Raw genomic sequence first — 13,700 nt, forward strand, 5'->3', positions numbered from 1 at the left:
TCTTGTCACAACACTTCATGACATGATCAATGAGTATAAAAGACTTTCTCAATCATTCAAGGAAGTCAAGGCTAAGTATTAAATTCTGTCTGATAAGGATACAGAACCTAATTGGGAACAACCAGGAGAAGTGTCAAGTCTTAAGGCAGAAGTTGCAAAGTTAAAAACTGAGAATGAAAGAGTACAAAATGGGCATAAACAATAGATTTCTGAGAACAAGAAATTAGCTGAGCTGATAAAACTTTAGAACAAGTCTTCAGTCCGTCTCGAGAAAATACAGGATCTGTAGAAACCATCAAGATATAGGACAAATCTCGATTTCAGTAGCAATGATAACAACCTTGCTGACACTGTTGCTCAAGTGTGTCTAGAGAAAGGAAAAACTAAATTAATTAGATTTGTTAGATCTAGAACAACATATGAACATCAAGAGTTTACCTCTCATGTTGAGGAGCCCGTTGAACAGATGAACAAGTGTTGGAAATTCGGTATAGGTAATACACCAGAGAGCTCCCTTGCAAAACCCAATTGGTCTAGCCATAGATTCAATTCAGTAAGGCAAAACTCTATGAAGGGTAAACCTTACCGATACCACAACAATAAGCTTGTTCAGAAAAAATACAAGCTGACCAGTTAAGTAAGAAAGGCAAGACAACATTTTATTTCTAGCACACACAGAGCATCACACATGCATGAACAATGTATCTCACACACACACACGATAGAGCACAACACAATCACGTGGTTCGGCCTTGTTAAGACCTACATCCACGGAGAAACATCACCAACCTTTCCATTTCCAGAAACAATATCCTTACACAGAGTTTACAAATCAGTGAACAAATCAAGAACAATAACACGAACTGATCAAGCCTAATTCCCTGATCTACTCGTTGTGTTCTTCCCTTTTTGATTTCCTCAGTGCAGCTTCCTTGTCCTGATTTCTTGATCGAATCACCAGGTTCTTCTCTGTTCTCCTTCTCCTGAAAGTCCCGTTTCTTGAAGTCAAGTTTTTCCTTTTTCAATTTTTTACGTGCCGTTTATGCTTAACCCTCTTCCCTTCTTATTCACCCCATTAACCGTTTTTTTTCTGGTATCCGGAAATGGGCTTCTTGTACTCATCAGTTAAGAAAAGCCCAGCTTCTTCTTTATGCTCATTGGACTTCCTCTTATGGAGCCCAATACCTTACAGCCCAAACAATAGAGGAACCCGGTCTACAATCTCCACCTTTTCTCTAATGGTTGGCTGCTTCTCTGTCTTATTGTCTTTACTTGAACTCCACTACATTTACTAAGTTCAAGCAGTGTCTGAACTTAGCATAGGGTAGTGTTTTGGTTAGCATATCAGCGGGATTATCTTCAGACGGAACCTTTTCCAGACACACTTCACCTTTATTCAAGACATCCCTCACAAAGTGCATCTTAACATCAATATGTTTTGATCGTTCATGGTAAACTTGATGTTTAGACAAGTGTATTGCACTTTGGTTGTCACAATATACAACCACCTTAGCTTGCTTTATTCCCAGTTCACTTATGAATCCTTTCAGCCATAGAGCTTCTTTGACAGCTTCGGTGGTTGCTATAAATTCTGCTTCCGTGGTTGATAGTGCCACAACTGACTGGAGTGTAGCTCTCCAAGTAATGGCCGTTCCAAATAAAGTGAAGATATATCCAGTTGTGGATTTTCTAGTGTCACTATTTTCCTGCGAAATCTGAATCTACATATCCCACCACTGGCCCTTCTTCTACACTCCTTTGTTTGAATTTCAACCCCACGTCTGCAGCTCCCTTCACATATCTTAGTAGCCATTTTAGCCCTTCCCAGTGAGGTGGTCGAGGATCAGCCATGAACCTGGATACAACACTTATAGCAAATGATAGATCAGGTCTGCTACATACCATTCCATACATTAGGCTCCCCACACCACTTGCATATGGAATGTGTTTCATCCTCTCAATCTCTTCCTTGTCATGTGGGGCTTGTTCTTTTGAGAGTTTAAACTGTTGTCCAAGTGGGGATTTACTGTTTTTGCCTTGTGCATGTTATACCTCAGTAACACCTTTCTTAAGTAGCTTCCTTGACTTAGGAACAAACTCTTGTCTCTTCTACATCTCTTTATATCCATGCCCAGAATCTTCTTTGCTTCTCCCAAGTCTTTCATTTCAAATTTGACATTCAGTTGTTGTTTCAACATCCTGATTTCTTCCATGCTATTACTAGCAATAAGAATGTCATCTACGTATGTGAGGAGATACAGAACAATCTTTTCCTTGTCTTTCTTTAAGTATACGTAGCTATCATAGTCACTTGTATACATTCCAATCTCTCTCATGTAGTCATCAAATTTCTTATTCCACTGTCTTGGACTTTGTTTCAAGCCATAGAGAGACTTCTTTAATAGGCAGACCTTTCCCTGACTTTCATTTTTCACATACCCTTTTGGTTGTTCCATGAAGATTGTTTCCTCAAGTTCTCCATGCAAAAATGCGGTTTTTACATCTAATTGATGCAACTCTAAATCCAGCTGTGTGACCAAGGCAAGGATTAGCCTTATAGAACTATGTTTAACGACCGGCGAATATATTTCATTGAAATCTATTCCTTCACGTTGAGAGTAGCCCTTTGCAACCAATCTTGCCTTGTATTTCGGATTTTCAGTTCCTGGATTTGATTCCTTGAGTTTATAAACCCATTTGCATCCTAACAACCTTTGATCCTTGGGTTTGTTAACCAGTTCCCAGGTCTCGTTCTTCTTCAAGGCATCCATCTCCTCGTCCATAGCTTTTATCCATTTGTTTCTGTTGTTGCAGTTCACAGCTTCTTTATAGGATGAAGGTTCCATGGTTTCCACTTGTTCAGCTATTGACAGTGCATACCAAGTCAGATCAAGTTGACCATACTTCTGGGGGGAATTAATTTGTCTTCTTTGTCTATCCCTAGCCAAGGAGTATGTTTTGGTTTGTTCATTTGTAACCCCTTCTGGTAGTTTTATTATTTCAACTTCAGATTCATTCTGGGCTTCTTGATCCTTCACGTTGAGAGTAGCCCTTTGCAACCAATCTTGCCTTGTATTTCGGATTTTCAGTTCATGGATTTGATTCCTTGAGTTTATAAACCCATTTGCATCCTAACAACCTTTGATCCTTGGGTTTGTTAACCAGTTCCTAGGTCTCGTTCTTCTTCAAGGCATCCATCTCCTCGTCCATAGCTTTTATCCATTTGTTTCTGTTGTTGCAGTTCACAGCTTCTTTATAGGATGAAGGTTCCATGGTTTCCATTTGTTCAGCTATTGACAGTGCATACCAAGTCAGATCAAGTTGACCATACTTCTCGGGGGGATTAATTTGTCTTCTTTGTCTATCCCTAGCCAAGGAGTATGTTTTGGTTTGTTCATTTGTAACCCCTTCTGGTAGTTTTATTATTTCAACTTCAGATTCATTCTAGGCTTCTTGATCCTTCATTTGAGTTTCCTTTTCGGGCTCCACCTCAACTTGTGATTCCTCAGGTTCCACTGTCTCTCTTTCAGTGCTTTGTTCCTTTAAATCATATCCCATTTTAGTTTCATCAAACACAACATTCCTTGTATTGAAGCACCTTGGCCCAGTTGGCTCTAGGTTCCACACCTTGTAGCCTTTTATTCCTTCCGGATAGCCTATGAAAATACATCTTAGAGCTCGAGCATCTAATTTATCTTGTTTTACATGTGCGTAGGCAAGATATCCAAATATTTTTAAACCTTTGTAATCGGCTGGACTACCACTCCAGACCTCCATAGGTGTTTTAAAACCTATGGATCTTGCTGGACTCCTATTAATGAGATAGCAGGCAGTAGAGAGAGCCTCACCCCAAAATATCTTTGGCAACCTTGCGCTTAATATCATACACCTTACCCTTTCTAGTAAAGTTCTATTCATCCTTTCTGCAATCCCATTCTGTTGTGGAGTGCCTGCCACTGTCCTATGTCTGGTAATGCCTCTTCCTTTGCACATGCTGTCAAATTGTTCAGATAGATACTCTAGTCCATTATCGGTTCTGATGTGTTTGACTCTCAGGTCTGTTTTATTTTCAATCAGCAATAACCATTCCTTGAACTTACCAGCCGCTTGGTCTTTTGTTTTCAGAATGTAAACCAAGACCCTTTTTGAGAAATCATCTATGATGGTAATGAAATATCTTCCTTCCCCATGTGTGGATGTCTTTGAAGGACCCCATATATCAGAGTGTATGTACTCCAATGGTCTAGTGGTGGTGTGTTTAGCCTCAGAAAAGCTGACTTGTTTTGCCTTTCCCAGGACACAATATTCACATAGCTCTATGGGATGAATTTTCTCATCACCTAACAGCTTCTGTTTGGATAACTCTTGGAGTCCTTTTTCACTTAGATGCCCTAGCCTTTCATGCCATAGTCTTGTTTGGTGTTCTGATCTTTGAGCTACTGAGGCTCCATCTATCACTGTATTGCCGATCAACAGATACAGAGAGTTTTTCATCATGGCTTTCATAACAACCAGTGAACCTTTCATTACTCTCATGATTCCCTTTTCAGATTTGAATGTATAGCCTCCTGAATCTAGTGTACCTAATGATATTAAGTTCCTTTTCAACTCGGGTACAAACCTCACATTCAATAACAGCCTGTCAACTCCACCATGCATTCTGATCCTGATGGTGCCTGCACCTTTGACCCTGCATTCATTATTGTTTCCTAATAGGAACATACCTCCCTCAGCCTCTGTCAAATCTTCAAACCAGGATCTATTTGGACACATATGGAACGAGCATCCAGAGTCTAGTATCCACTCATTATCTGAGTTTTCAGTGGTTATTACAAGGGCATCAGCTGACTCATAACCATCTGACACCACAGATGCTTCACCATGATCTGCTGACTTATTTTGTTTCCACTTATTTCTCTCGGGACAATTTCTCTCGAAGTGACCCTCCCTGTGACAAATGAAACACTTGAGTCTTACTTGGCTTTTGGACCTAGACCTGTTTCCTTTGAATCTTGGTGTTTTCATCTTTGGCCTTCCCCTTGTCACTAGTACTTCACCTGAGGGTTCTGTGCTTGATGTGATCTTTTTGTGTAGTTGTTTAGATCTTATTGCTGACATAACTTCTTCAAGGGTAATCATCTGTTCTCTGCCATATAAGATCGCATCCTTGAAGTGTTCATAAGTTCTTGGCAATCCATTTAAGAGTATGAGCGCCTTATCTTCATCTTCCAGCTTGATTTCAATATTTTCTAAATCATCCAGAATCTTGATGAACTCTTCAATTTGGTCTTCAAGGCTATGTTCTTCCCTGATTTTGAAGGAGTACAGTCTCTGTTTTAAATACAGCCTATTTGCCAATGACTTGGTCATGTATAATGATTCCAATTTACTCCACACAGCGGCTGCATTCGTTTCTCTTGCCACTTCCCTTAATGGCTTATCGCCAAGGCATAGAATGATAGCACTGTGTGCCTTCTCCATGACATCTTCCTTTTCTTTTGTTGAACTTGACATTTCCCCCTTTCCTTTAGTGCTTCTACCAGGCCCTGTTGAATAAGTATGGCTCTCATTTTTATTCTCCATAGCGAGAAGTCATTCTTTCCCGTAAACTTTTCAATATCGTACTTCATCGTTCCCATTGTTCTTGTGGTTCCCACAGACGGCGCCACTTGTTACGTTTTATTAGCTTTCTTTATAGCTTCACCGATGACCACGACACACACTCTTCAAAGTTTATCACCCGAAATATTTACACACATGCATGAACAATGTATCACACACACACACACACACGATAGAGCACAACACAATTACGTGGTTCGGCCTTGTTAAGACCTACATCCACGGAGAAACATCACCAACCTTTCCATTTCCAGAAACAATATCCTTACACAGAGTTTACAAATCAGTGAACAAATCAAGAACAATAACACGAACTGTCAAGCCTAATTCCCTGATCTACTCGTTGTGTTCTTCCCTTTCTGATTTCCTCAGTGCAGCTTCCTTGTCCTGATTTCTTGATCGAATCACCAGGTTCTTCTCTGTTCTCCTTCTCCTGAAAGTCCCGTTTCTTGAAGTCAAGTTTTTCCTTTTTCAATTTTTTACGTGCCGTTTATGCTTAACCCTCTTCCCTTCTTATTCACCCCATTAACCGTTTTTTTTCTGGTATCCGGAAATGGGCTTCTTGTACTCATCAGTTAAGAAAAGCCCAGCTTCTTCTTTATGCACATTGGACTTCCTCTTATGGAGCCCAATACCTTACAGCCCAAACAATAGAGGAACCCGGCCTACAAAAAATAAAGAACAAGTGAAGGATTCAGTCTTGTCCTTAGATGAGTCGGTGGATATTCAGGCGCGACTATCCACTATATACAATTAAGCATTATTTATCGAATAAATTTTTCAGACCCCAACTGATCAAAAGTTTATGTCACCATACACTTAATTTCTCATATTAGATTATCGAGGATTATTTGTACCAAGTGTATTTTGTTCTGAAATACTTGTAAATAATAGTAAGAGTCTTACTGGTCAGATTGATAGGGTTATGATATAGCTAAGATTTTCAGTAGGCCAGTGATCAAGCCCTATTGAAGTGGGGTTATTGCAAGTTGTTTAATCGACAAGTCTTCTAGTGAAACCATTCCTATGTAAAAGAAGGGGAAATGTAAAAGTTGTTCAAATCTCTAAACATCCATAAATAATTATTTGTGCATTTACATTTACTTTCAGTTTTAGTAGCCTAATTTGTATTTCCAATCATTTATATTGTTCAAATTAAACCAATTCAATGAGCCTATTTTGGCATAGTATTTAATTGTTGGTTTGTTGAAAATCAGCCGACAATAATCACAATTCAGTGTTGTTAATCCAATCGAATTAATTTGAAAATTTTGTGAGATTATTTATGCAACCCACTTCTAATCAATTGCCTGATATTTACAATATATATATGTCGTTGGTCACTGTATCCATTCGGAAGGATACAGTTTAATACCGATGTTATATGCCCATATAAACAAAATGTTTTGGATTATTCAAAATTTGAATTTTTTTATGTTTTTATAATCATATTAAATGTTTTTTTTGTCTCCATCGTGTTAAATTTTTATTCAAATATTATGCTTTTCCGTAGTTTTATTGTATCCTTTTTGTCGCCATATGTTAAATTATTATTCAGAATTTGAATTTTGATGTCTCTAGCTCTATAATAAATTGTATGTTTATGTCGCCATCTTGTTAAATTTTTGTCGATCTTGTTCGTTAGTATAGGTTGAATGGAATCGATTCCTTGACGAAAAGTAAACTAAGAACTTAGTAAGGACCGAGTCCATTATTATTATAATCTTGATGGGATTATATAGTAATCAAATGCTATACTGACACTTTTAAATATACCAGTAAAAGACACGCGTTGCACGTTGAAGATGATGTTTTGGTAAAAAAAGAACTATCCAAATTAATTAATATCAGGTCAATTTTCGATTTATTTTGTTTCAATGCTAATATGAAATATATAGTTGCATATGTGGATTGACACATTAAATTTTATTACTTCAGATATATGCAATATGTTTTAAAAATATATGTTTTTATGTTTTTCTTACTTTGAAACCATCTTTTCAAAGAGTGCTTGTAATTTTTTTGATAAAAATTATTTTTATCTTTTTTTAATTCAAGTGGTTATCTTAATCATATTCCTTTTAGATCATTCTATTTTTACTCGAAGAGTAAAATCAGAAGGAACAAAAAATGGAAATGACAACCCCTGTGATAACTAGAAGAGTAACTTTTGGATGCCTTGGATTCTTCATTCATAAATGGATAGTTTCTCTCTTTTTTGATGACTTTATTCTGGTAAGGTTTGTGTGATCAGAAGACGTGAATATATCAGAGTTTTTGGATTCATGTTGTGCATTGGTTCTCACATGCATGGTTTACTGTGACTGAAACAAATAAAATAAACATTCAAGCAATAATCAATGACCTATGACTTTCATTCTATAAATAGATTAAGTGGAAGACTCCAACTTTGACAACCAAAGAAAGCTTGGGGCGAATGGGAAGGTATTGACCTTCAAAGTAAGACTGGTTGCAAAAGGCTATACTCAAAGGCAAGGAATTGACTATGAGGAAACTTTTTCACCAGTTGCTATGTTTAAGTTCATTAGAATACTACCTACCATAGCAGCATGGTATGACTATGAGATATGACAAATGGATGTAAAGACTGCATTCCTCAATGGAGACATCAAAGAGGAAATTTATATGTCTCAAACCTGAAGGATACACATCAGTAGGAAGCGAGCATAAGGTATGCAAACTTCAGAGATCAATATATGGTCTCAAGCATGCGTCAAGGAATTGGAACATCAGATTTGAAAGCACTATCAAGGAATTTGGTTTAGCTAAAAATCCTGAGAAACCATGCATGTAGAAGAAAGCTAGTGGGAGTGTAGTGACATTCTTAGTACTTTATATTGATGACATCCTACTCATTGAGAATGATGTAGGATTACTGCAATCAACTAAAGTTTGGTTAGCAAGTAAATTCTCCATGAAAGACATGGGTAAATCATCCTATGTATTGAGAATACAAATATATAGAGATAGATCAAAGAAGATGCTGGAGCTCACCCAAGCGATTTATATCGATACCATTCTAAATAGATTCTCTATGGAAGAGTCCAAGAGAGGATACTGACCAATGTGTCATGATGTTAATCTATCTAATGCAATGTGCCCCAAGAATGATAGAGAGATAGAGATGATGACACGTATTCCATATGCGTCAGCCATTGGTAGTATCATATATGGTATGATATTAACACGCCCTGATGTTGCTTACGATCTGTGTATTACAAGCAGATATCAGGCGAACCCTGGTCCAATGCATTGGAAGGCCGTGAAAAATATTCTTAAGTACTTAAGAAGGACTAAGAACTTGTTCATGGTCTGTGGGGTTGGAGAATTGAAATTGGAAGGCTACAATGATTCTAGCTTCCAATGTGACGTAGATGAATCGAAATCGACCTCTTTTTTTGTATTCATGCTAAATGGTACGGCTGCCTCTTGGAAAAGTTCCAAGCAAGACACCGTTGCGGATTCCACCACTGAAGCTAAATACATTGATGCATCTGCTGTAGCCATAGAGGCACAGTTTGGATGATGAATTTTGTCCAAGAGTTGGGCATTATTCCTAATAGATTTGATCCAGTCCCGGTGTACTGTGACAACATTGGTGCCGTTGCGCAAGCAAAGGAACCAAAGTCTCATCAGCGATCCAAATATGCACTAAGGAAGTTCCACATCATACGGGAGATTGTGGGAAAAAGAGATATATTACTCAAAAGAGTCCCCTCTACAGATAATATTGCTGATTCACTTACAAAGCCCTTGCCATGACCATAGTTTGAGAAGCATCGCGAAGCAATGTGATTAAAGTTTATGGGTAGTTGGCTCTAGGACAAGTGGGAGATTGTTAGAGTAGATGTCCCGTAAGTCAACAGTTGGCTAGGGATTTATTGACTCAAGTGTAATAAACAATCTATATTTTAATATAATTTAACTATTTATGGTTTTGTTTTACTTTATCTGTATACTCATGCAATCAACATAGATAAAGTCCTTGATTATACTTTAATACAAATGAATCGTAATTTGATGTTGAAACTCATTTGTAAACACTGTATAATCTAAATTCTTTCCTAGTCGATTCAGCCGCCTAAAACATGGATATAGGTCGCTTGAGCTCGATACTAGCATCTGTGATGTTGTGTACCGCGTTTCATGATAAGGACATAGAGATGTCCAAACATGCAGATAGGTAGTCATATGATGATTATACCGAACTAACCGAACTACCCTCACTCGGACTTTCCAAGTGGTTATCATTCATCGAGATGATAAGTCTGTGGTTATGATTGTACACAATTAGTCCTTACGACCCGAGACAACATTGAGGCTCTATATGCTAGGATTGTGCTTTGACTCGTTTACCGACTCCAGGAGGTTTATCAGGTGGTGAGATTGGGTACAGTTGCGACACATGTAAGAGCTAGTACATTGTAGCCGGGAATTCACCGCTCACCTACGGGTGTATATATCCTATGTGGTCTGATGAAATAATAGTACATGAAATCTTTGGCCAGAGTATGAAATGTACGTTAGAGAAGAAGTTCTCCAATTGTACATGCGATGCCACTATTTATTCTCAAAGATGTGTCACATAGTTATCGAATTATTATGCAACCCTCGATGAACCAATGGTTGCAGATTCGATCGGGATATATGAGATGAAGGGACCGTACTGCGCGTTAATCATAATCGACTAGTTCTTGCAGGCACTATCAGTGATACCTAGGGAATCATGGGGAGATGCTACTAGACGCTCTTACAATGATTCGATGGGTTTACTTGTTCCTGTTGAGATAATAAATTCAATTCAGTTTACTTGTTCCTGTTGAGATAATAAATTCAATGAGTTGAATTTATAAGAAATAAGTTTGATATGATCAATCGATAAGCTTATATATAAAATTTATAAAAACTTATAGAAATTTTGAGAAAATGACTGATAAGACAGTCAAATGAGTACACATGCCTTATTTAGACATTTGTGATCTCGAAATTAAAGTGTGCATCATAATAACAAACAAGTTGAAATTGTCACATCGATGATATTGAATCGTCTATCAGGATTATGATGAAATTAATGTAATGTGAGTATGGATCATGAGTTTGTAAAAGTAAAAGCTCATCATGCAAATTTATTAAAGTTCAAATTGACTTTAATAATTAGTTATATTTTGATTTAGTTAAATATACGAGATATTCATGATACCATAATTTAAAACTTTGCACACAAAGAAAATATTAAACATGATATTCTCACAAATATATGTATTAAAAGTAAAATCGAGATTGGCAAAAGGTTAACATGCATATTTAGAATATTTAATTAACTTAATTAATTAGATTAATTAAGTTAAGAAAGGATCAGAAATAATAATGAGGGATTTTGATTCCTAATTTACGTAACATGCATCCAAAAGGATTTTATTATTCTCAAGGCACAAGAATCATTCGAAAATTCTTCTTGGAATTTTGCAAGAAAATTTTTGGCTCTTCCAATGTTTTCAGTGTGCTCTCAAAAACCTCTTTTCTTTTCAAGGAAAAATTCAGCCACTCCAAGTTTGAGGGTCAGGCCGGTTTTTAGTGTTTTATCTCTACGCAAAAATATCTTCTATTTTTCTAGTGGAATTTAGAAGAGGAATAAATATTCCAGTCGTAGACCGGATTAATAAATCGAAGAAAGTTCGTAGGGATATACAACAAGAACTATGTCCGCTTATACCAGAGTAGTTGGAGTCAAGTGAAAATTGTTCACTAAATGTAAAATTTTCTAGCTTCCTATGAATGTTCATTTAATTTAAACCATACGAGTATCCAAATATTTTGATTGTCAAAATAAAATTTTAAAACTTCCGTTGCGTTTTGGACACGAGAAAAAACGAGATCTCAACAAGAAGAACCATAAAGAATTCAGAAAATAGAACAATTCTCAATAAGTTATCTAATATGTAATTTCACTTTTCAATTTCAATCTACAAATTTCTAATTTTTAGTTAAAACTCAATATTTATAGTTCTATTTTCTTGCATTTTTTTTAGTTATTTCAACTTTCATATTTCAATATTTAAAAATGTTGTTTTTAATTTTTACTGATATAATCTTGTAATAATGCCATTCCAAATTTTTTTTTTGTTATTTAGTTATATTAGTCAAATTTCAGTTTATTTGTATCCAAATCCTAATAAGTTATGACTGAAGTCCGAATCAAAACTCACGACTTACGTTTAGAAGTTAAATTTGCGCCATTTTCTAACTCCATGACGTTGAAAAATACATGCCATTCTAATTAATATAATAATAGAAACGTGTAATCAAATAAAAACTAGAGACGTTGCACTTCTTGAACGTGTCATTTAGAAAATATTTTACTTTTTTTTTTTAAATGGATAATATTTTGAAGGTGTAATCAAATAGAAATTGATTCGTACAATTCAGGTATTTTTATTCCTTGTAAACGCACAAATGAACACTTAAACACGTCTACCGTTCATCTGCATTATTTTTTTTCATATAAATAAGATTTTTTTTTTCGTTTAATTTCAATGATTAATAATTTTTATTCTTTAATACTTTTTATTATTTTTTGTTTTATATTTTTAACGTTTATTTTTTTTAAAAAAAAATCAGGTCACATTCTTCTGTAGTTTGTTGAAGGTAATTTTTGTATGGATGTGATTTATATCTTAAAATGGAAAACATGAGTTTAGCTTTTAAAATGTAAAATGACTAATTTAACTGAATCAATGATTACTTGGTGTTCTCGAACTATATAATAAAATATAATTATGTAAATCGGATTAAGGGACACAATTAGTAGTTGGACATGATTAGTCATCTAATTATTAAATTCATAAATATTATTTCTATTTATGAAAAATTTCATTTACACATAAATCATGATCCCTCATGTAAAATCAAAAGTCATGGATCTTTGATCTTCTCATCATAATTCATGGGTCATTATAGAAGCTCGAAATTAGTTCTATTTTACATTTTTTTTCTTCACTTTGAAAGAAATTTACAAAAATTCTTCAATTTATTTAACTTTGTACAAACCATTTCAGTTAGGACTTATCACTGTCTGATTAAATTCATAAATATTATTTCTATTTATGAAAAATTTCATTTACACATAAATCATGATCCCTCATGTAAAATCAAAAGTCATGGGTCTTTGATCTTCTCGTCATAATTCATGGGTCATTATAGAAGCTCGAAATTAGTTCTATTTTACTTTTTTTCTTCACTTTGAAAGAAATTTACAAAAATTCTTCAATTTATTTAACCTTGTACAAACCATTTCAGTTAGGACTTATCACTGTCTGATTGAACAAAACTTATCACTATCAGTTTTCATCATTCTCTTTCAGGGTCATCAGTTTACACCAAAGGACTAAACTGACGTTGGATAAATTTTATGAAAAAAATGATCACAACAATGTACGATTGTTAGAAAATGTTGACATGGACAAAAGACAAGCCAACAGACACTTTCTTTTGGAAGGACTCGTTTTTGAAACTCGAGAATGTTGGATTCAAAGTCTATAAAAACAGAAGAAATTCAGTTTACTAAAGCTCTACTTTTTTTTACAGAGATTTAAGCATTCAAACTTTCAAGTATCTGAACTAAACTCAATCAGTCAAGAACACTATACAAAGATTTGTATTTGATCATTGAGGATCATTAAATACTAAGATATAGTAGTATTATAATTCATCGTATTTGATAGCAGTATGTATACTTTATTCATTCAGTTGACGTGTACTAATAGTTTCAGTTTGACAATGTTTAAGTCCAGACTGAACATGATTTTGCAAATTACTTGTACTATCCAAAGCCTTCTAGTGTAAACCTTCCAAAAGAAAAAAAATGGTAATGTAGGAGATTGAGCTCTTCTAACATCCAAAAACAAACATGCATACTCTCTCCACTTTCAGTTTACATAGCCAAACCATTATTTGATTTTTGCTAATCTGTCAGTTTGTCTTCTTTCCGTATATATTTGTTAATCAACTGACATCGACAATCTATAAAATATAATTCAGTTTCCAACCCAAATAAATTA

The sequence above is a fragment of the Primulina tabacum genome, chromosome 4 (genome assembly GCF_025594145.1).
Source record: "Primulina tabacum isolate GXHZ01 chromosome 4, ASM2559414v2, whole genome shotgun sequence".
Taxonomy (NCBI): Eukaryota; Viridiplantae; Streptophyta; class Magnoliopsida; order Lamiales; family Gesneriaceae; genus Primulina; species Primulina tabacum.